This window comes from Vombatus ursinus, unplaced genomic scaffold (assembly GCF_900497805.2).
Source record: "Vombatus ursinus unplaced genomic scaffold, bare-nosed wombat genome assembly UNPS02014786.1, whole genome shotgun sequence".
Classification (NCBI taxonomy): domain Eukaryota; kingdom Metazoa; phylum Chordata; class Mammalia; order Diprotodontia; family Vombatidae; genus Vombatus; species Vombatus ursinus.
Genome location: NW_020954564.1, coordinates 47923236 through 47947265, shown reverse-complemented (window position 1 = coordinate 47947265; position 24030 = coordinate 47923236). Strand labels below are relative to the sequence as shown.

Genomic DNA, 24030 nt, shown 5'->3' with positions numbered 1-24030 from the left:
ATAGATAGATAGATAGATAGATAGATAGATAGATAGATAGATAGATATGGAACTGTTTAGAACTTGTTTGATACCATCACAGAATCATAGAATGTTAGAGCTGGAAGAGACTTTAGAACTGAGAAGGTTAGAACAAAAAAATGTCAGGGCTCAAATAGACCTTGAAGTACAGGATGTTAGAGCTGAGAGGGTCCATTTAGAAGAAAGAACATCAGAGTTAAAAAACAGTGGTTCCCAATCTTTTTAAGTGAGCAAGACCTCCTTTTAACATCAAAAAAGTTCATAGAACTTCACATTCTAGTAGTTACTGTTTTATTTCATTGATTGAGGAGAGACAAGACAAAAACTTACTGTGAATTCAATAAAACTTTCAAATTAATCTGTATTAATCATAACAGTAATAGCATATTTAAATAGTACACAAATGTGCAAGACATTCCATCTATAGAAGTTATATTTGCTACTTTATTATATACTGAAGAATTTAGTGAGGTAGCTTGTGCTTTCAAGATTATTGTTTATATAAGTCTAATTGAAATAATTAAAGTTTTCGCCTTAGCTCTGGTTCTTCATATAGTGTTACATACCCCTTGCATATCCCCCAGGGGTTCACCGCCTTAGAGAACATCTACTCCAGGGCCCTTATTTTATTGAGAAGGAAACAGAAACCAAGAGGCCAAGTGACTGACTCAGAGTCACATAACAAGTTAGTAGCAGACTGGGACTTATACCCCAGGCATCTGGATACCAGGTCCACAAGGAGTGGTATGACAAATTATGTCCTCAAAAGACAAAGTAAGAAATGACAGAGACAGAGACTGTTTGCCATCTATCCCAGATCTCCATCCACTTTATAATACGTGACACTTCTTCAGGCAACATAAGAAAATGTAGGCAGCCTTGAAGATAGCTACCTGCCTATTTTCTTCATTCTAATAATTCCATTTTGTTCTTTTAATTGAATTTTTTAAAATGTACTTCTCTTATCTTACCTTAAGTACTTTAAAATAAGACTTTTGGAGTATTTAAAAATAATAGTAGCTCCCATTTCTGTAGTGTGTCATGGTATACAAAGCACTCACCCCGCAATATCCATGTGAAATAGGATTTTTAAGTTAGCGTTGTTTTCATTTTACAGATAATAAAAAACAGGTTCAGGGAATTGAAATTATTTAAGATTATAGGATTTGTGTCTGGAAGAATCTTACTTAGAGTTCATCTCTGCAGACCCCCTCCTTTTTCAGATTAGGGAACTGAGGCTCAGAGAAATTAAGTGACTTGCCCAAAAGTCACACAAGTAGTAAGAATCAGAACTAAGTTTCAAATCCAGGTTGCCTGACACCAAGGTCAGTAATTTTTCTTGCTACATAGTGAGGTCTCTCTTACTTTTCTACAAAACTATGCCAGGTTTGGGGGTATATTTTACCCCTTCTCATCTAGCAGCAGTTTTGGGTGAAGGCAAAAAGGTTAGAGATGATGGAGAAAGAATGAGTGAAGAGTATACCATATGTATTGAGTCATGTTGTCATTTCATTTCCACAAGAATTGCATATTTAATAGACTTACATTTTAGATAAATTGACCTTAGCATGTAGGGGAACTTCAGTGTGCTTATGAGCTATTAGAGCACAAGTACCAGCAAGTCCTGCCCCTCTGGACACCTTCAAGGACAGATCCACCAAGAGGCCATGCATTGAATGAATGACTGATAACCTGTCTAACTAAGCATTGGGAAATTCAACACCAAAAGATTGTCCACCAGGACGTGGGTTTGTCTGGGGGTTCTTTGGCCATAATAACTCATGAAGACTCTTTTCCCCACCATGAAGAGTATGCTAACTGGTGAAATGCCAGGCCTTTGGAAGGATTGGGAAAGAATTAATATGAAGTGCACTAAAATTAAAAGAGACCTTACAGATCATCTCATCTAACCCTATTGTCATCTCACAGATGAGGAGGAATCAGGCCCAGGGAAATATTGTGATTTGCCCAAGGTCATATAACCAATTGATGTCATAGCTGCGTTTTGAACTTAGAACTCAATTCTTCCTGACTCCCAAGTCCACTATACCATACTACCTGCCATGACTACAATGTTTTATTAGATGAGGTGGGAGTTTTTAAATCAATAGGTTCAGAATGAATTATTTTCTACCACACCAAAACAGAGAGACATTTAAACCAATCAACTTATGTGCTGTGTGGTTTATTTTATTTTATGGCTTCCAGTATTTTTATCAAATTAATTCAGTGAATAAATCTAAAAAGTTCATCTTCAAACCATCATCAGCCCACTGAATGAATTTATGGGACCTTTTTTGAGGATTAATGATAACCCTTTTTTATCTTTTGTATCTGTTGAACCTTAGAAAAAAGTTATTTTAACACCATGAAAGGAATGAACCTCACTATATTTCATAAGTTTAGTCTGTGATTCTTATCAGCTCAGTGATGTATGTTCGTAGCTGAGTTTACATCAAAAATTATTCTTGGAGCCTCCTTGAATGAATTATTGTGAAGACACAGGCTGAAAATAGATAAGATTTTTGAGTTCTGCAATATATTTTCTTTTCCCTGTTTTTATCTCTTGCATCCTAAGTGTGCTGCTTCCTAGTCTGGCTGAAGCCAGAACAAGAATAAGGCAATTGTGAAAATACCCTGAGCTCTTTATGAAATAGCCATATTTTTGTTGGCATTAGTGTTGGGAAGATGCTAAAGCTCTTCTCTGTCTGTCATGTGACAGGTTTGGAAAATCTTTAAACAAAAAACAAATGACTGAAGAACCTTCTAAGGGACCAGTCTATATTGTTTGTCTAGAAAATTGTTGTCAGGACACTATAAGCAAAGCAACCCTTGTTTTATTAGCTCCATATTCCAGAAGTCTCAGAATGATAGACTTGGCACATGGACTAAGCATTCATCAAAGAGTGGCTCAATGTCTGTTTGTCACGGATGTTTTACAGAGAATCCCTCCTCAAACATAGGTTAGACTAGATGACCTCTCAAGTCCTTTCCAAATTAGATTCTACGACTGTGGTCTGGGATTGAGAAAAGAACAATGGATTTAGAGTCAGAATACTGCCTTTGTACCCTTAATAAAGTCTGCCTCCTCCCACTTGACTTCTGTTTCCTCTTTGGTAAAATGAGAAGGTTGGACTAGTTGAAGGTCAAGGAAAAACAGTATCGTATTGGGTTTGGAATCAGAGCACCTAGGCTGGATGAGTCCCTTCCTTGCTGTGTCACTTTGGGCAAGTCACTTTATCTTCCTGGGCCTGAGTCTTCATTTATAAAATATGGTAGTTAAAATAGTTGATCTCTAAGGTCTTTCCCAGCTCTAAATCCTGTGATCCTATTACTTCACCCTATGAGCAGACTGCTGGTAATGAAACACTTAATGACATACATCTGTGGTATGGGAAAGACTAAGACCCTGCAGCCATACTTCATCAATAGCCATTGTCCAACTTTCACCCGTTTAACATCAAGTTCTCACTATTAGGTCATGTTCACCAAAGGAAGATTTATGACCCAGCCCCCATGGGTGAAAAGGGACTGGAATTCCGCAACAAAATAGACATGTAGCTTTTTTAAATTTTGCATATTGACATGAACCCTAAGGAACTAGGTGAAAAATTCTTCCCATCCCAATATAGAATTGAGACTAAACAACCAAACTCTCTTTAGCATTGGCAACAGTGGTTTCCCATCTTGGTTTTATCACCCTCATAGACTCATAGAATGTTATAATTGAAAGAGACCTTAGAACATAGACTTTTAAGGCCTAAACTATGAAAACTGGTAGGAATCCTCCCCCTTCATCTTCCAGATAAGGGCACTGGGGGATGTGACAGGACTACACAGTGATAAATCCAGAGGAATGGAAGCAATTCTTAGGACTCAGTGAGGTTTTAACTGGCAACTGAGTTTTTTTCATTGTTATACAAAAATAATGAGAGTGGCAGTGTGACATCATGGATTAAATGCTAAACTGGGAGTCTAGAAGACCTGGCTTCTGATCCTGCTTCTAACACTTCCTTGAGCCTCATACAACCCTCTAGGAGTGTAAGTTGTAGTTGTTTTGCAATCTACATTAGTGGAAGGCATTCCCACACTCACCAAATCACAGGTCTTTGAAGTATTGACAGGCAATAATAATAAGGATATCAGCTCCCATTTCTATTACTCTCCTGTTAGTGTGGGGTTTCCCTTGACTGGCACCAATTAGACCCACTCTGTACCCTCTCATCCTATGCATTTCTCATCCTTATCTTTCCTTAAAGCCTCCATGGAAGATCCACCCTGTGTGGCTACCTATTTTAATATTTCTTGGATGTCAGTGGAGCATAGTTCTTTAATGCTTCATAATTTTCCAAAGTCCAAACCTAATTTCATGAATTAGTGAATAGAAATATTAGTCACGCCCTTTTTTTTTTAAACAAATGAAGAAACCAAGGCTGAGAAGGCAAAAATGGTTTGCCCAAGGTGACACAGCTAGTAAAGATTAGAGCTGAAATTTTTTTCCAGCTCTCTTGACCCCATTTCCTGTGTTCTTTCCACCACACTGTGCAGCAATACAGACCGTGTGCTTTTTTAAAATTTAAAACAACCACACATTTTTATGTGATTTTTTAAAGAATAGGGTATTACAACTTCACTTCACAAGCCTTTCCTTTCAACTAATCCCCATTAGAATCCATTTGGCATTATTTTAAAGGGCTAGTTATAGTCAAGCAGAGTTAGGGTTTTATCACAGAAAATTCTGCAGATTTTGAGTCCTGAAAGGAAGAATTCTATCATTAAGAAATAAGATTTAAACCTTAATAAAGTAGCTGTCATTTTTATAGCTGAATAGAGTCTTGTATCTCAATTAAGTATACATAATATAACATCTTAAGGAAGCAGCATAATAGGTGTAATATGATTATGTTCTCTTGCAATAGTGTAATTTAAATGAAATCTGATTCTGTTAATGCCAGTTATGTTTTTGGACCAAGAATAAAGCTTCTCTGCTCCAAACTGTGCTAGTATTCAAAATAGGCCTGAGTGACTGGTGTGTTCATAGAATCCTGGAATCTTAGGACTGGAAAGGACTCATAGACACCAGAGCTTGAAAGAATCTTAGTCTATTAAGTGATAGCACTCAGAAGAACATTAGGAAATAGAATATTAGACTGTGTAGTATTAGACCTTTGAAGGACAATAGAATGTCAGAGTTGTTAAGGACTTTTAGAACATCTTAGAACATACAGCACAGAATGTTAAAGCTTAAAGAAAACTTTGAAAAACATGTAGTCCAGCCCCACCATTTTACAGAGGATCAGAGGAAGGCCGAGTAGAGAGATGACTTGACTAATGCCATATAATGGTTCCTCAGAGGTCATGTAGTCCAAACTCATGTGAATCAGAAATTTCCCTGCACAGCAGAGGCATCAAACACACACCCCCTTGGCCCACCACACTGCTGAGTGTGGCCTGAACCAGATTAAAATGTATTTGGGAAATATTTAACAAAATAAATAAAAATACAACAAAACATAGATAATATTACATTTTAAAACTTAGTCATTATGCAATGTGGAGGGATCCTTATTATGGTTTTATGGCCCCTGTTTCTATGGAGTTTGACACAACTGTTCTATAGTGTATCTATGACAATAGATCATTTGACCTCTACATAAAAAGAGACTGGTGTCTATTTTGGTGACAGGAAACTCACTACCTCTTGCGGAAGTCCATTCTGTTCATTCTCTAATTGTTAGGAAGTTTCTTCTAAGGTTAGGCTGCCTCCCTATAACTTCTACCCATGAGTGGCTCTTTAAGGCCCAGTGAAATAAATTTAATCCTTCTTCCCCATGGCAGTACTTCAAAATACATGAAGATACCCATCATCCCACCACCATATCTTCTCTTCTTCATGCTGAACATCAGCAGTTCCTTAATCTGGACCTCATATGGCATGACCATCTGTCAGTCCCATCCTGGTCACCTTCTGATGAAACACACTTTAGCTTGTCCATGTCCTTCTGAAAGTCTTATACCTATAACCAGACAAGACACTGCATGAGGCCTACCCAAGGCAAGGATCAGACCAGCACATGGCCTTTTAAAGAAGTGAGGTTACTTGTGATCTCTTCAGGGAGACGATAGAAACCGTTTTGTTGCAGTGGAAAGAGTCAGGATTTGGAGTCAGGAAATCTGGCTTCAGAATTCAGTCCTGATACTTAACACCTGTTTAACCTTTGTTTGGCTCATTTAACCTTTCTGGTATTCAGCTTCCTGACCCATAAAATGAGGACATTAGACTAGATCATCTCTAATGATGATAATAACTTCCATTTATACATTGCGAAGTATTTTTTCCCATTTAAGTAATTTTATGAGATAGGTAGTGTAAGGACTATTATCCCTATTTTAAAGATGAAGAAACAGGAACCCAGAGAGGGAAAGTGATTTGCCCAAATTCACACAGCGAGTAAGAATTAGACTCGGGATCAATCACAGGTCTCCTCACCCCATGAACCACTACTCTGTCTCCTAAGCACCATCCAGATCAGCATCCTATTTTCAGTTGTAGTGATGATGCATGGGAGTTGCTGAAGATTGGCTTAAGGTAGAAAGATGAGGTAAATGGGCCTTGGGAAGGAGCCACCTGCCCTCCAGCTTAAAGTGAATCTTCCTTTTCATAAGTACTTGATAAGATCTGTAAAGTAGTGGATCTAATTTGCTAATTAAATTAAAGTCACTGAGTAATGATTTGTCCACATTGATTTGTTTTATGTAGAAAAGCTCACTATTGTTTTCAAGGGGGAGGGCAGTAGGTTTCTTTCATAGCAAAGCCAGCTTAAACACAAAAGCCTCTTCATTTTTTTATAGGTCAGAAATAACCAGGTATGTCCGAGCTGTAATTGAATTGCCTGGTTTGCACCCCCCACTGTGGAAGATTTCTTTGGTCCCCATTCCATTGTTATACTGGGGCTTAACAGAATGTTAACCTGGTAATAGGCACAGGGCCTTCCCCATTATACGTCTTGCTATCGAGCGGTTCTGCATGGCTAGTTAAAGAAGATGGCAAGAAGATTAATGAAAGCCAGGCTAATACAGGAGGGGGTACTTTTGCAAGACTTCCAGTGAGGAGATATTAGAGCTGAACCTGAGCTTGGCTTTTTCTTTATCCCATGACCTTTGAACCTGCCTTACTGTTGAGAGCTGCCAGTGACAGCAACGCATTGATTGATGCCAGTACATGAGGCAGGCTTGCCATTGAATTCCACATCTGCACGAAAATAGCTTTTCCTGCAGAATTCATACCACCGTAAGTGGTGGCCAAATTGATGGCTGAAATGCCTTGGCGTAGCTTTCATTTAAGTCGAGAGGGGGTTGGATGTTTTAATTTGGTACCAAGTTTCCACACGTGATGTACCTTCAGGGCTATACGTGATAAACCGATTCCTGGCCCTAGCATGGTCAAAAGCTTACACACAGAGCCTCATTGTGAGAGTGTAGGCAAGCATCATAATAGTAGTGACTGATACTTAAGAAAAATCAAGATGTGAGTAAAGCCAGTATCAAAATTTTGTTTAAATAAGAAAGTATTTTATATAGAGATTTTGAAGAGGAAGCATAGTGAGGAAAATCACTGGCTTTGGAGTAGGGAGACCTGGATTCATTGTGACCTTGAACAAGTCCTTTCCCTTCTTTTCCTCATCTGTAAAATGGAAATGGCAATTCTTGCACTTTCTACCTCACAGAGTTGTTGTAAGGAATGCCCTTAGCAGAATTTAAAGTGCTCTGTCAATTTTAATGTTTTATATATGTACGTACATACCCACTTCACCAGTCAGAGATTCTGTCAATATCCTGCCACTCTGCTGACACAGATCTCAATTCCATTTCACCTTAGTAGGTGGTCTTTGTGAGTTACTGTGGCTGGGAATTCATCACCCCATGGCCAGCCTAGTGATCAGCCTCTCTGAATTTATCCACCTCAGTCCTGAGATGACAGGAAATCTCTTGCGCCATCCTTGACCTTGCAGTGTGGATTTGCCAGAACTTGAGCTACAGTGGCACAGCTGTGTGTGTGTGTGTGTGTATTTGATGATTGACAAGATGGTATGTTATTTCCTCATTCTCTGCCTTCTTCTCCAACCTCTTAGACCCCCTCGAGATGATCTGGACCAGAGATGTATAACCCTACCCTAGGACACAGGTCCCCCTTCCCCATCACATGGGGAGCACAGGCTACCTTTGTCTTAATGCACAGTTATCACCTGTTCATAAAATAGCCTCTAATAATCATAAAAAGTGCTGTTTCTTTAGTGTTTTCATGATTTACAAAGGCCTCTACTCACCATGGCTCCATGAGTTATGTAGGGAGGTATAGTATAAGGATTATCATCATCTTTTTAGAAGAAACTGAGGTACAGAGAAGTAAGTGCTTTGTTTTGTTTTCACATAGCTCTCATATCAAAGCTGGGTCTCAAACTTAGCATGATGTAATGAAAAGAGCATTGAATTTGAAGGTCAAGAGCCCTGAGTTCGGATATCACCTTTGGCACTCACTTTGTGACTGTGGGCAAGTCACATTAACTTTCTACCCTTTAGTTTCACCATCCATAAAGCAAGGGGTGATAATACTTCATAAGGCTATGGGAAAGAAGATGCTTCATGAATTTTGAGAATCTGTAGGGATAGGATTTGTTGCTAATGAGCATCGAAGCTGGGACTTGAACCCAGGTGATGTAGTAGAAAGACTAGAGGATTTGGATTTGGGGGGATTCATATTCAAATGTTAGATTTTTGTATCACACCAGATTGTCTCCTATGTATTTATTTACAAGCCATCTCACACATTCTTACAGCAGAGTGTGAGATGTTAGTGTTTTATTGTTAGTGTTTTATTCATGTTGGGAAGAACCTCTGAAAGAAGAGGGGGGGAGAGAGAGAGAGAGAGAGAGTGTGTGTGTGCGTGTGTGTGTGTCACAGGGTGGACAGGGCCGATTAGGTTTTATTCCTGTGGAACTCTGAATGACACAGTGTATGCCTTGTTGCCTGTCATTTCCACCTTTTTTTCTTCCCTCACTGCACAGGTTGCATCCTTGGCAGGAAATATCCACATGGACCTGGCAGGTGGCCTGGTCATGGGGTAGAGGAGGTAACCAGCTATTTGGTTCCAGGCACACTCTTGAGGATAGGTTATTGGGGTTTTTTTTCTTTGCATACATAGACTTCTGTTTCACTATGCAGAAAAGAAAAAATGAAAATAGATGTTGCTTACTGTTGGTTAAAACAGCTGTAGGTTTTGGACATAGGTCAGATAGGTTTTGAGACTAAATACATGAAAGGTTGAAATTCAAGACTGAAATCCTATTTGGGTCCCAGTGATCAGTTACTGGGGTGACCCTGTGATGGGGCAGAATGAGAACTGTTGTTCCTGATTCAGAATGATAACAGGGGGCCATGGAACACAGGATGAGAGAATCTAAAATATAGGTTGTTAGAAGTGGAAAAGACCTTAGACATAAACTACATCAGGATTGTTGGATTTAGAGCCCAAAGAGGCCTTAGAGATCAGCCTCTTTTTTTTTTAACAGATGAGGAAACTGAGGCCCAGAGGATTTAAGTGATTTGCCCAGGTTGATGCAGCCAGTAAGTAGCTGATCCTGGATCTGAACCCAAGTTTTCTGACTCCAAACTCAATACTCTTTCACCTTTATATGACACTAAAACAAAGAATAGTAGTGCCAGCAAGCACCTTAGCGTAGAAAATGTTATAGGTGGACAGACCTTAGAACATGAATGTTAACACTGAGCAGGACTTTACAACATCAGATATAGAACTGGAAAGAACCCTTAGAGATCCATAGTCTAACCCCTCATTGTATTGACACGACTTTGGCCCACAGAAGTAAAATGATTTGTCCAAAGTCTCATGGCCAATAAGTGGTAGAGCCAGGACTCAGACCCAGGCCTTCTAACTCCTAGCACATTACTGCCAACCCTTCTTTGTGTATTAAACAAGGACCTGGAAAAGGTTTTGAAATTTGTATTTTCATATAGCATACATGTATGCTTAAAACCTCTCTCTCTCTCTCTCTCTCCCCCCCTCCCCCTCCCTCTCTCATCAAAGGAGGGTGAAATTTTTCCTGCCCTAACACGAGCCCATTTCCAAAATTGAAGATGGTATACAGTAAATGTTGCATGAGTGCAGAACAGAACTGGCCTTAACTTATTAAATACTCCGTTATTGAATCACCTTTTCATAAGAGCACTCTGGAGCACAATCAGAAGCCGTGTATTGCCTCATCCTTTTAACAAATATGTTCCATAGCCCTATTAAAAGGGGTCTTCATCTATCCTGTCAAAGGGAGTCTGCTGGGGTTTTTTAGTTTAATTACACTATCCAATTAAAACTCCTTGCTGCATTTTGATTTGCCTCTCCTTGGGCTTGAGTGGATATGACATTTACAAGGCTCGCCTTTCAAGCAGACAATAGTATGATTGATGAGGGGCACATGCAATGAAGAAGGCGATTGCCATGTGGAAGCCGTGCTTAGTGCACTTTGATTTATTTATCGTCTCCTTCCAAAACAAGGGGGCTGCTGGTGAGAAGGTTTCCAGCAACTAGAGAGTCCGCCTCAATTTTCAGAGATGCCAAGAGGAGAAAAACCCTCTGAGGATCCAAGAAAGGACAAAGGTTGGAGCAGCTTACATGACTCCATTCCGAGCCAGGGTGGTGGGCTGCTTCTGAGTCCTAGAACAAGAATAATAAGAGCAGCAGAAACTCCCATTTCTATGGTGCATTTAGACTTACAGAGAGCTAATCTCACAACCCTGTAAGGAGCATAGTGCAAGTTTTCTCATCCCCATTTTACAGAGAGAAAATGGGCTTGAGACATCTAACTGACCTAGGGAGCTCTTGGGAGTTCAAGCCTGAAGAGACCATCTAGTTTCTTTTTACAGATGAGGAAACTGAAGCTTAGAGAGGAAAAGTGTCTTGTCCAAGTTTAGACCAATGCTAAGTAGTGGCACCAGGATTCAAACTCAGAGCCTCTGATAGATTCCAAAACCAGTGTTCTGTCTGCCACATCACCTGGTTCAGCCACTTCATTTCCCAACATTGCATAGCTCGTAAAAGGCAGGGCCCAGACTCAAATCCAGGGTTCTTTATGTTCCTTTGCCCAGCCTTTTTCCTGAGGAGCCCAAGGCTGTAACATGTCATTAAATACCATACTTGCCTGAATCCAGGCCACTCTTTTGTCCTAGAAAGCTTTCAGCTTCCTCCCAGCTTATAGAAAACCAGAGTACAGCCACTAATCATGCTCTTATAAAGGTGACATATTGTGGGACGATCAGGAAGAAGGAAATGACAACGAAGTGATTCAAAGAGCAGTGATGATAAAAATGAATAAAACATCTCTTTTTGATTTGAAATGATGAAAGAAACTATTCACAGTAAACTGTTTTAATGTAATAATTTCAAACAGTTACTTTTAGTGCATACCTATATAACCTTATTTCATTTCTCAGAGTTCTCATTTTAAGGAATAAGGACTTTATTTGAGAGCAACCTCTAATCTGTTATGATAATAATAATAGTAATAGTTGACATTAAAGCACTTTATATACATTATCTGATTTGGTCTTTATAATACCCCTATGAGGATCATGTATTATCCCCATTTTGTTGAAAGGGAAACTGAGACTGAAAGAAATTCAATGATTTGCCCATGGTCACATAGCAGCTATGTATCAGAGGCAGGATTAACCTCAGATCTTTCCCAAGTCTAAATCCAGAACGCATTCCATTGTATTACGTTGCCTTGCTTAATATATGTGTGTCATTATTTACATCTAAAGAGATCTTAATATAGAGAAATAAACTATATCCAAAACAATATATTATGTCATAAAAAAAATTGCAATTTTTTTATGGGGTCTGGCACATCAAAGATCAACGTAGTCAGCCCCCGGGTTTCACCATATTATCCATTCCACAGAAAATGTCAAAGAACTATGTCTGGTCCGGTGTACTTAATGAGCACCTAGTTCCTAGATCACATACTCATTTCCCTCCATCATGGGACTGAAGAACATGCTCTATAAATTTTGGATAGCTTCAGCCAGGCAAGAACGTTCGTTGCTATGAGTAGTCATTTAATAAATTCAGATGGGGGCTAGTGATACCACAGGAAAGATCTCTGAATCCTGGACACCTGGCTAAGTCTACAAACCTTGGAAGATGCCTTATTATACCAGGGGCCAGATCAGAAGATTGGACTAGATGATCTCTGCTGTACTTTCTAGCTCTAACATGTTACATGTTGGGCTGCAAGAGCACTCTTGGCTTCTTTATAAAATGCATGAGTTAGACTAAATGTTCTTTAAGTTTCCTTCCAGTTTCATGATTCTGTTATCGGCTTTTCTAATTAACTCTGAAGGGGGGAGATCACAGAGGGCAGGGTTTGGTGGAGGAGCTGGAAATGGTTTAGTGTTACCTAGAAAAGAAAAATCCTATCTTATCCAAAATACAGTTACCATTTAGGTCAGGGTAGGTGGGAATAGTGTGTGCGTTTTTATATCACTGAGAAAAAGGCAGCACAGTAGAATGAAAAGAGGAAGCAGTTCAGGCAGTGATACCCGCTAGCCTTGTGACCTTGGATTCAACCTCTTGGAGCCTCATTTTCTTCCCCTGAAAGAAGGAATAATACCATTTGCACTGACAGCATCACAAGGTCAAAGCTCTAGAGGAAAGTAAGATAGTAGTGTTATTGACAAAATACATATCAGAAAATTAAATGGTTTCTGAAGTAGTTAGATGTGTTATTAGATGTGTTTATTCGGGGTAGGGGGGGGCACCCAACAGAAATTCCAGGAGGATGGATACTGGGACCTCTGTGATGACAAAAATCAAGCTCTGTTGAGATGCTCAGGTGTCATTTAAAGAAGTTTTTAACAACTTCCATGTTAACTTGGAAAAACTGGTTGAGCTGAAGTTATTCAGTGTCAGTTTCTTCAAAGATCCAGACAAATAAATGTACATCCTCCACCAATATCGATCATAGCCCCTCCAGGTCTTAGTAGGTGGACTTTCTGAGCTGCTATGAGCAAAATAAAAATAAACCCATTCCCTGGTGATCAAGCCTTCTGTGAAGAGACTCTCTGTACTGAGCCATATTGGTCCTTAGGAAAGACCATATCTCTGTCCCTGGGCTGCTTCTAGTTACATGGATGTTCTTGAAACTTGTATTCCCCAGGCGGAATCCTTCTAAGCCCAGGGTCACTATGTTTAGGGGGAAGATCAGGGTATTTTTATTAAATTATTTTAAGACTCTTTCTTCCTTCACACTTTGTAACAAACAGGGAAGACTTCTGGAGTCAGGATAAGTTAGGTCTTTGTGGCAGTAGAAACCCACTTGAGGAGCCGAGCCTGTATTGGAAAGACAACTTTTTCCTTCCTTAGAAAAGAAAGCTTCTTCCAGTTATTTTTGTCACTTTATTGTTGACTTGGGCCTTATGGACTCATAATAACAAAACAATTATCTAGGTATAATAGAAAATTTGCATTAATTTGCATTTTCCCCTCTTTTGATCATCATTTCTTCTAATTCTTTTCAGCCTGATTTCAGTATCATGAGAGAACATAACAGATTATTAGGGAGATTGGCCTGAGAGGGAGAGGAAAGAAAACAGAGAACATTCTCTCCCCAAAAAAAATCTATTCTAAAGGGGGATTTCACAGTTGGAGAGAAATGGTAGAAGAACCTGTTTCCTTTGATCCCTACCAAGCCCTAAATTGTCTTTCCAAAAGAAATAAATAACTTCCACTCAGCTTCCTCTGATATCTAATCCAGGCACAGAGATCTTGGGTTCTTTAGAGCTGTCATAGCAGACTTTACCAACATTAAGGCTCATGGTACAGAGCCAGCAGTGGCCTGCTTATCTGCTGTCCAAGGACCAGCCTGGCTGAGTCCACAAAGGGTAGGCCACCAGGGGATGAATTTTGTTGCCCACAGCAACTCACAAAAACAATAATAATGCTTGCACTCTATCTGATGGGGTTGTTGTAAGGCTCAAATGAGAAAATCCAGATAGAAATTGTTTTGTAATCTGTGTTCTATAGATGTGGTGGTACTAGTCTGTGTAGTACAGGGAAGGTTACCAAGCACTTGGCCAACAATAAAGGAAGCTAGGGAAGGAGTACTGAGATTGGCATCCTTAGCCCAGCACCACCCCACTAACAAGCTGAAGAGCTGGGGCTCAGAGATTTGAAGTCGTCTCACCCTCATTCCAGCACTCTTTCCACCATACTGCAGGCACTCAAAAAAATGTGTTGGGTTGAATTCTCCTCCACCCCTCATGCTATAGAAATCCTAAGTACTCCTACTTTTGACATGACTAAGACATTAATGGACACAGCTCTTCAGATGCCCCCAAACCACTCCTCATCCTGTTAGTTTGATCTGTGGTGCCAGGATGATGTTCCTACAAGAACAGCACCTTGGGCCAACTTGGTCAAAAGCCTCTCTTTTTAGTTAGAATTCGTATTGCAGAAGATAAATTACAGGGCAGGAACGCCAGCGTCTGTCCTTCTGACATTGGTAGTGCTAATTAGTTACTGCTAAAGCGTTACACTCCATTGTCTCCAGAGACCATTTCACTTTGCTTTGAAAAACTGTAGACACAAATGCATTTTTGCATATCCAGATTGTAATTTTGAGGTCTGCAAAGGGACATGCTCTTCAAATAGGTATGCTGCCTTTTAATGTTATATTTATTATTGTCCTCTAGCTAGGACTGCTCTATTCCTCCTTAGGCTGTCCAAATATCAGGCCCAGCAGGTGTGAAGTTAAAGATGGAGACAAGACCTGTGCCCGAGAGGCGAGAGGTTCTGGAAAGAACGGTCACCACCAAGCCAGGTCTCGTAGAATATTAGATCTGGAAAGGACCTTAGAACACTGAACGTAAAAACTGTAGGCGTACATAGTGTGGCCTGGTTGTGCCTGCACACCCTGAGATGAGCATTATCATTGACCCTTCCCCCTGAGGGTGTCATGACCAATAGAAAGCATTTTTTCCTTGACTAATTCCACCCAAGTGCTGTTCTTGAATGTCGTCCTAGCATAATAGACTAAACTAATAGGACAAGGAGCAGTTTGGAGACATCTGAAAAGCTGCATCAGTCATGTCAGAACTATGAGCATTTGGTACTTCCACAGACCGGGAGGTAGGAAGCAATTCAATCTTGAGGGGAAGGGAAAGAACTAATGGATTGCATATCTTCTCCCCACCCCTGCCACCCTTAACACCGTTGTGTACAGGCACACCTGGTCCGTGCTCCATGCTTGTGTATGCCTCTGGGTAGAGCACAGAATTCTAGAATCAGAAAGGAACTTTGACTTCCCAAAATTAATATAGATAAATCAGAGCAGAGATCAACTTTGTGTCCACATGCAGAAATTTCCGCTAGACCCTTGGGGTTAGTATCCTTATGAATAGAGTTTGCATTAGGAAGATTATTTTGGCAGTCATGTGCAAAATGTCTTAGAGTGGGGCTCGACTAAATTAATGTATTACATCTAGGTTGAATAGCCATAGATAAAGTACCTGATGAAGGGGTTTTCTCTACATATATATAGTTTGAGACCCTTATCACTTAAATATTAGTTTTGGTTAAAATCATACAGTCTCTTACCAGTACCTTCCTGGCTGACTAAGATTCCAGGGGACTTTTATGTTTACATATTGTTTCTCTATCCCACCCTTCAGAGCAGAGTCGGTCATTTTCCATCCTTATACCCTCAGCACTGAGCACAGGACATTCTACACAGTAAGCACTAGTCAGCATTTGTTGAATTGAAGAGAATATGATACACACACGAATAATTATACTACAAGGGTCAAAGAGTTACTCTGAGATCAGAGACGGAAGGGAGTATTGTAGATATAGGTAAAAGTGCAGAGGCAAGGACATAGAAGAAAACAGGAGTGCAGGACACAGGTCTAGTCTTGGGTGGCAGGGTGGGATATATGGGGGAGGGGAAGCCGTGCAAAATAAGTCTGAAGCATTTGAATCCTGCCAGGTCGTGAAGATCTCAGGACCCTCTCTGTAATTGATATAAGATTGGTGCAGGTGAAAAATCCCTAAGCATATTTCTCTTCAATGAATTCTGAATTGAAAGATGAAAACGAAGAGTCAGAAACTATTGATATAAACCATTAGTGTGATGTGAAAGCCAAAAGAGCCAGTTGGTCAACGAACATTTATTAAGCACTGGGGATACAGAGACAAAAAGTGAAACAGTCTCTGTCTTCAAGGAGCTTACGTTCTATCAGGGGAGACACGGACCTATATAACTATGTACAAAGTACAAACACAATAAATGCATGGTAATTGGTGAGGGTGCAGCAGCTGACAGATTAGAAAAGGCCTTACACGGGTGATGGTATTGAGCTCAGCTTTGAAGGAAAGCTGAAGGGCTAAGAGGTGGAAGTGAGGAAAGAGTACATTCAAGTCATAGGAAGGAAAGAAGGGAGGGAGAGAGAAAGGATTAAGTGCCTACCATGTGCCAGGTACCATGCTAAGCATTTAACAAATATTATCTCATTTGATCCTCACAACAACCCTGGGAGGTAAATGTTAGTACTGTCCCCATTTTAGAGTTGAGTCGTGGAAGTAATAGGGAGCCCCTGGAATTTATTGACTAGGAGGGTAACTTGCTGACATCTGCATTTTTGAAGGGTCACTTTGACAGCTGAGTGGAGGTGGAATTGGAGTAGAGAGAGACTTGAGGCAAGGAGACCAAGCAGCTGAATATTGAGGCATCCATCAGCAAAAAGACATTTAAGTGCCAAGCACTGTGCTGGGTGCCGAATATGATGTAATAAGGGCCTGTACCAGGATGGTGGCAATGGCCGAGAAGAGAGATGGGCATATATGAGAGAGGATTCAAAGGTAAAAATGGTAAGACTTGATAACTGATTGGATATGGTGGAGGTGGGAGGCGGTGAGGAATAAGCTGCAGAGAGGTAAGGGATAATGAAGGGTCAAGGATGGCATCCTAGGCTACTGGGAAAATGGTGCCCTTGACAATAAGGGAGGGGGAGAGGGGACATAGATAATGAGTTCAGTTAAATTTAAGATGTCCACAGGACATTCAGGGCAAGCTGTTCAATGGGCAGTTGGAAATGTGAGACTGTAGGTTAGCAGAGAGATTAGGGCTGGATAAGTAGATTTAAAAATCATTGGCATGGAGATGATAATTGAATTCATGGGAACTGATGACATCACCAAGCAAAATAACGTAAAGGGAGAAATGAAGACGGCCCGGGATAGAACCTTGGGAGACATGCATGATTAATGGGCATGACTTGGATGAAGACCCAACAAAGAAAACAGAGGAGTGGTTGGACTAATAGGAGAATGAGAGAAGTGTCATGAAAACAAAGAGAAGAGAGTATTAAGAAAAAGAGGGTGATAGTATCAAAGGCTATAGAGAGATCAAGAAGGACAATGATTGAGAAAAGACCTTTAGGCTGGAGCAGAATCTAATATGCTTCAGCTGAGGTAAAAATGGCAGGGGTAGCAATCATGATCTCAAAGTCGAAGTAAAAATAGACCTAATTAAAAGAAATGAGCAGGGAAACTACATTATGCTTAAAAAAAGAAAAGTACCATAGACAGTGAAGTAATAGCAAAATTTTCTACAGCAAGTTTCTCCGATAAGATATATACTGAATATAGAAATGTGTCAAATTTGTAAAAATAAGAGCCATTCCCCTATTGATAAATGGTCAAGGGATATAACAGACAGTTTTCAGAAGAAGAAATCAAAGTTATCTATAGTCATATGAAAAAATGCTCTAAATCACTATTGATTAGAGAAAAGGCCTTTTGATTTGGCAAGTAAGAGATCATCAGTAATTTTGGAGAGAGCAGCTTCAATGATGAGGTCAGAATCCAGACTGCAAAGAATAAAAAGGAAAGGAAATAGAGGCAGCTGTTGTAAACTCTCAAGGAGTTTAGCCATAAAAGGGAGGAGATCTAAGGCAATATGGGGGGTGTATGGATGAATGTATATAGTGAATTTTTTGAGGATAGTGGAGACATGGGCGTATTTGTAAACAGGGAAATAGCTAGTACAGAGAGATTGAAGATTAGTGGGGGTGGGAATAATCAAGGAGACAGTCTATTGGAGACACTGGGGTGGAATAGGGTCACTAGTGGATGTCTCAGGAAAGATAAGGGCCACTTCTTCATGTGAAACAGGGGTAAAGAAGGAAATAGTGAGGAAAAAGGCATCTGAGGGAAATAGTGAGGAAAATGGAAGAGGGGGGATGAGGGAGCTCACACCAAATGGCCTCAGTTTTTTCAATGACGTATGAAGCAAGGTCCTTAACTCAGAAAATAAGGGGAGGGGAAATTTTGTCTGAAAGGTTTGAGGATAGATAAAAATGTTTGAAAAAACTACTTTGGTGAGTAGCATCGTTGACTAGCCAGTACAGTATAAAAGGATTGCTTTGCTGAGTGCCCAGTTGAGATTATGTAATATTAGCAGTGGACTCATGATTTTCTCCAGTATTGTGCTGTATCACATAAGTAGAAACAAAGGTTGTGGATTGCTGGGTTTGGGCAGGGAAAGATCTTTAATAGGCTAAAGGGACCAAGAGAAGAGGACAGCGTAGAGTTGCAGTGATTCACCAAGGGGTCAGGATGGAGAAAGGAGGAGAGTGTAGACAATGCAAGGGTGATGATCTGAGAAAGAACTGAGGGGTGAAGGTTGTGTGATACAGATGAAGAACCAGGTTTGAAATTACAAGGCACAGGGAGAGGTAGAATGACAATAGATTATGATCAATCAGATAAAGGAATTTCATGAACATGAATGCGGAACACTTGTGGGTGTTGGCAAGATCAAAGGTATGACCATCTTTGTGTGTAACTCTAATGGGATGGAAGAATAAGTCTTGGGAAATAAGTAAGTTGAGGAATTGGGAAGTTAAGGTGTTTGAGGGAGTATCAGTATATATGTTGAAGTCCCTGGTGTGAGGGCAGGAGTTGTAAAGGAGCAAAAAACTGTGAACCAAGCACTGAACCCACTGACAAAGGAGAATGTCCTGGAGGTCTCTAGACAATAGCTACCAAAATCATCTTGATTGGGTGAGGGGGGGTGTGTGTGTGTGTGTGTGTGTGTGTGTGTGTGTGTGTGTGTGTGTGTGTGTGTGTGTGATAATGAACCTCAGATAAGGAGAGGTTATGGAGTGGTGGTGGTAGAAGGAGATCCTGGAAGTGGCCATGAGAAATATTTCAACTCTTCTCTTATACCACACCCTCCTCCCCCATGATCAGGGAGTGGTGGGGGATGAGTAAAAGTGCAACTAGTGCTGGAAAAGGTAAACCAGGGAAGCTGGGTCATCAGGAAGGAGCCAGATGTAAGTTCAAGAATATGGAGCAAGCAAGAAATGAAAATGTTTAAGGATGTAAAATGAAAGCTAGTTTGTTACCATTCAAGCAGGGATCCCAGAGGGCAGGGTTAGCTTTAGAGGGAGAAAGGGAATGGGGAGGGCAGTATTGAATTGAGGGCAATGGGAATAAGGGATAGATCAGTGGGAAACAGAGGATGGGATTGGAACAATGACAAATGAGGGTTGAGAATCACTGAGGTGGGGTGTGTATGATGAGGTGGAAGTATCTTAGTATTGAAGAATGAGTTTAGGTAGGTTATCATTGTCCGTAAGGTTTTGGTTTCAAGTGGAGTTGTCCCAAGGTTGTCTGTCAACTGTGTGTTGCTGCAAAAGAGTTTTGAGTGGCCACACCCTCAACACAGACACTTTTCAATTTAGCAAACATTTATTAAGAGCCTACTATGTGCCAGACGCTGTAATTACTCATTGCTTACATACAAATGAAAAGTGACAGTTCCTCCCTTTGAAGTGCATACAGTCTAATGAGGGCAAGCAGAGGAGGTTATAAGACAGGTACATATAAATAAATATGATGTGAGGTATAGGGTGTTACATGATTGGAATATCACAAATAATCTAGGAAATTTGAGATCACTTTTCAGCTGGCGTGTTCATTCATAGAAGAAGGGATAATACCAGATTGGAGTCTTCAAGGAAGGGAGAGATTTCAACAGGCAGAGATAAGAAAAGCATACATTCCTGGTGTGACAGAAGGCCTATACAAAGGAACAGAGGCAAGAGACAGCTAAACAAGGTCAAGGACCAACTAGTAGTCTGTGATGGATAGAATGCAATATGTATGAAGAGAATAGGATGAAATAAGCTAGAAAGGTAAGTTGGAGCCAGGTTTGGAAGGCCTTGAATGGCAGGATAAGAGTTTGTATTTTATCCTGAGGACAGTAGAAGCCATTAAAGAACTTTGAGTAAGGCAGGGACATACTCTGATTTTTGCATTAGGAAGATTATTTTGGCAACTGGCCAGAAGGGACCAGGTCAGAACACTGCTGCTGATCCTGATTTGTGCAAGCAGACTCATATAACATTGCCCCAGACTTTTCTTTTGCAGTAATACGTCCTACTAATGATACCCATTTCTCCAACACTTAAAAGTGTACAAAGTACATTCATCCCATAACCCTACAGGGTTAGGTTTTATTATCCCAATTTTACAGAAAAAGAAGCCAAAACTTGGGAAACAGCTCTCCTGACTCCAAGGCTGTGTTCTTTCCACTGCATTACATAAAGCTGGCCAGGAATATCAGTCAGCCAAGATGTAAATTGAATGATCAGCAGTGATCTGACCCAAGCACTTGAGCCCATGTGATATTAACTCTTGTGAGCACTAACCTCCTTGCCCCATTGCTTCTCAACGTGAGTGAACATTGCTCCTCTAGAACTGGCTGCCCCTTCTAACATTGTTTCCCTTAATGTTGTATTTTTGTGGTACCAGTTAATGACAGTAGGTGGGTTATACCTGTATTTATGAACCCCCTGGTTCTCTTTCTGAATTTCTTCAAGAGGGCAAGGAGGGAAAGCAAAGGGGGACATCCCTGGTGACTGATGGTTTTTTGCTTCCTGTTCCATAGTATATAACACTGTTATTGACATCTATTGCTCTGTAATTGTCAGTAAAAGGGCTGACTCTTTAAAATCCCCAAATAAGTACTTGAAATAAAGTTCTACATTTTGCTTCTGTCAGCTGTGTGAATGCTATAGCTAGAAAGAGCAAATAAATCACAGGTGTAAAGGAGGCATGGTGAGAGTTGGGCACATTTCTCCATTAGTTCTGTCAGTTTCCATTGTTTTTGAGATGGGGGTCCCAGGTGAATACTAATTGGGGAGTGTGAACAGGGAAGCCACAGAGACTGGTGAGCACCATCAGGCTGCTAGGTGGTGGCCACGCCACAGTTCATTAGCACAGGCTTTCCTCACCCACCCACAACACCGTCATCCTTGTTTCACCAGCTTTCCTGCCTTCCTCTCCCTCCCCACTCCCTTCCTATCACTTTCTAGTGCTTTTTCCTAAAAACCAAAATTGAAATCCTGGTACACATTTCATAGTTGGGGGCGGGGAGTGTCGGCGGGAGAGGAGGTGTCCATAGAGTCAATAAGCCAAATCCTCATCCCAAGCGATAGTGATCACAAACCTGTCCAGGGCCCTACTTTGGTACCTCTTAGAATCACAAAATGTTAGAGCATAGATCGTGAAATGTCAAGATTAGGGGAAAAAAAAAACCTTAGGCCAGAGAATGTTACACTTCAAAGGGGCTTTTGAATCTAGAATCTTTGAAGAAAATGGAGCATACAGTGTTAGAAAGGATCTCAGAGATACTGTAGACCAACTCTTTCGTTTTGAACAAAAGGAAACTGAAACCCAAAGAGGTTAAATGACTTATCCCAGTTCACAAAGGAGATGATATTTGGAACTCCAAATGCAGTGTTTCTTCCTTTATACCATGCTGCCTTTCTAACGTGCATTTATATATTAGATCATAAAATGCCAAATATTAGAGCTAGAAAGAACTTTACATCATAGAATGTTAGTGCCAGAAGGGACCTTAAAACATAGAATGGTAAAGATAGGAGAGATCTCAGAAGGCAGAATGTTAGAAGTAGAAGAGACCTTAAAATACGTAATATTGGAGCTGAAGGGGCACTTAAAACATAGAATGTTTAAAGCCTCGGGATATTGCAACATAGAAACATAGATTTAGAGTCTGAAAGATATTTAGAGATCATCCAGGGGTTCTTGACCTTAGGGTCCATAAATCTGTTTGTGGTTTCTTTTTTCAATATTCCAGTACCTGTAATTCAGTATAATTGGTTTTCTATTTATTTTGCACATTTGAAAAACATTATTTTGAGAAGGGATCCATAGGTTTCAAAATTCAGGGGTCCAGGATGCTAAAAAAGGTTAAGAATCTCTGATCTTGTCCAGTTTCCTCGTTTTACAAATGACAAAACTAAGGCCCAGAGAGGTTAATTGGCTTGCCCAATGTCATACAGAGTACGTGGCAGAACTAGAATTTGAACCCACGTCCTTCAAATCCAGTCCTTTTTCCATTGTTGTTAGAGCCGAAAGAAACCTTAGAAAGCCAAAGGAAGGGACCTTAGAACAGAGAATGTTAGAAGAGATCTTAAACAAGGCACGTATAATATTAGAACTCAGAATGTCAGAGTCCAGCTCCTTCCATCAGAAATGGGAAAACCAAGGCCCAGAAAGATTTGGGGATTTGAACTCAGGTTCTGAAACTCCATTTTACTTACATTTTGTACTTGATGGCAATTTTTTTTTCCTTAAAATTTTGTCTCTTACATAAACTACATGTTAAGGCCCTGGAAGTTCTATGACCATAAGTTTCCTTAAATAAAATGTTTCTTGAAAATTTGGTCCCCAAAAAATCTTGATAAGGTCATAGAACATTAGAACTGGAAGGGACCTTCAAGGCCATCTTATCCAACTCACTTATTTCATTTATTAGGGGAAACTTAGACCCAGAGAAGGGAAGTGAGTGTACACAACAACTTAGTGACACAAGCAGGTGTTCTGACTTGTGGTCTAGCGCATCTCTACTACAGCTCTCAGAGGGAAATTCAGAGAGAGAACTAGAGGGCGCCTCAATACAGGTATTACCCCCCCCCCATTGTCATTAACTGGTCCTGCAAACATGCATTAGGAGAAAGAATATGAGGAGGGTGGGGGTGGGAGGAGAGAGGGAGATATGGATCTACCTTGAATGTCAAAATATAATCATAATAATGATTCTTGAGTAGTTATTTTAAAAAATAAAGATCATTTAAAGATCATTCAAAGTTCTAATGGTGGGGGTGGGGAGGTAGAGGGGTGGTAGCAGGGTGGCAGGGGGATAGAGAGAAGTGACCAATAGAAATAGGTGGCATAAATATCATATTTGAGAGGCAGCTGGGTGTCTCAGTGCATAGACTGCTAAACCTGGAGTCATGGAGACCTGATTTCAGATCTGGCCTCAGATATTAGCCGGGTGACTTGGGCAAGTCACTTAACCTCTGTTTGCCTCAGTTTCCTCATTTGTAAAATAGGGATGATAATAATAGCATCAACCTCCCAGGATTGTTGTGAGGGTCAAACGAGAAAGCACTTAGCAAGCCTTAAAGCACTATACAAATGCTAGCTGTGATGAAGATGATGCTGATGATGAAGAAGAAGAACAGACAAGCTAGAGGGACTGGAGACCATGGCATGAGAGGATGAGTTGAAGTGCCCGGAGAAGAGATGACCTACAGGAGATAAAGTTCATGAAAAGAATAATGAGTTTAGAGTTCAAAGACCAGGGTTCAAATCTTAGCTCCGCCTCTTAACTTCCTGTGGGACTCTGGGCAAATCCCTTAACCTCTCTGGTCCTCATTTTCCATGTCTATAAAATGAGGAGATTGAAAATGGATGATTGCTGAGGTCTTGTACAACTCTAGAAGTCAGGGTTCCTGTGGCATGAGACTGTATTAGACAAGCATTTGAAGCATCATCACATTGAAGAATGTAGTAAAGAACTTGTATTTATTGGTATTAACAGGCAGAACCGCATTCAGGGT

The 24030-nt window shown here is 40.4% G+C and overlaps 1 protein-coding gene across 3 annotated transcripts in view; it reads left to right on the top strand.

Moving 5' to 3' along the window:
• The window catches only part of LOC114047027 (target of rapamycin complex 2 subunit MAPKAP1), a 328986-nt gene that overhangs the window by 290833 nt on the left and 14123 nt on the right, over positions 1-24030 (top strand). The window lies entirely within an intron of this gene.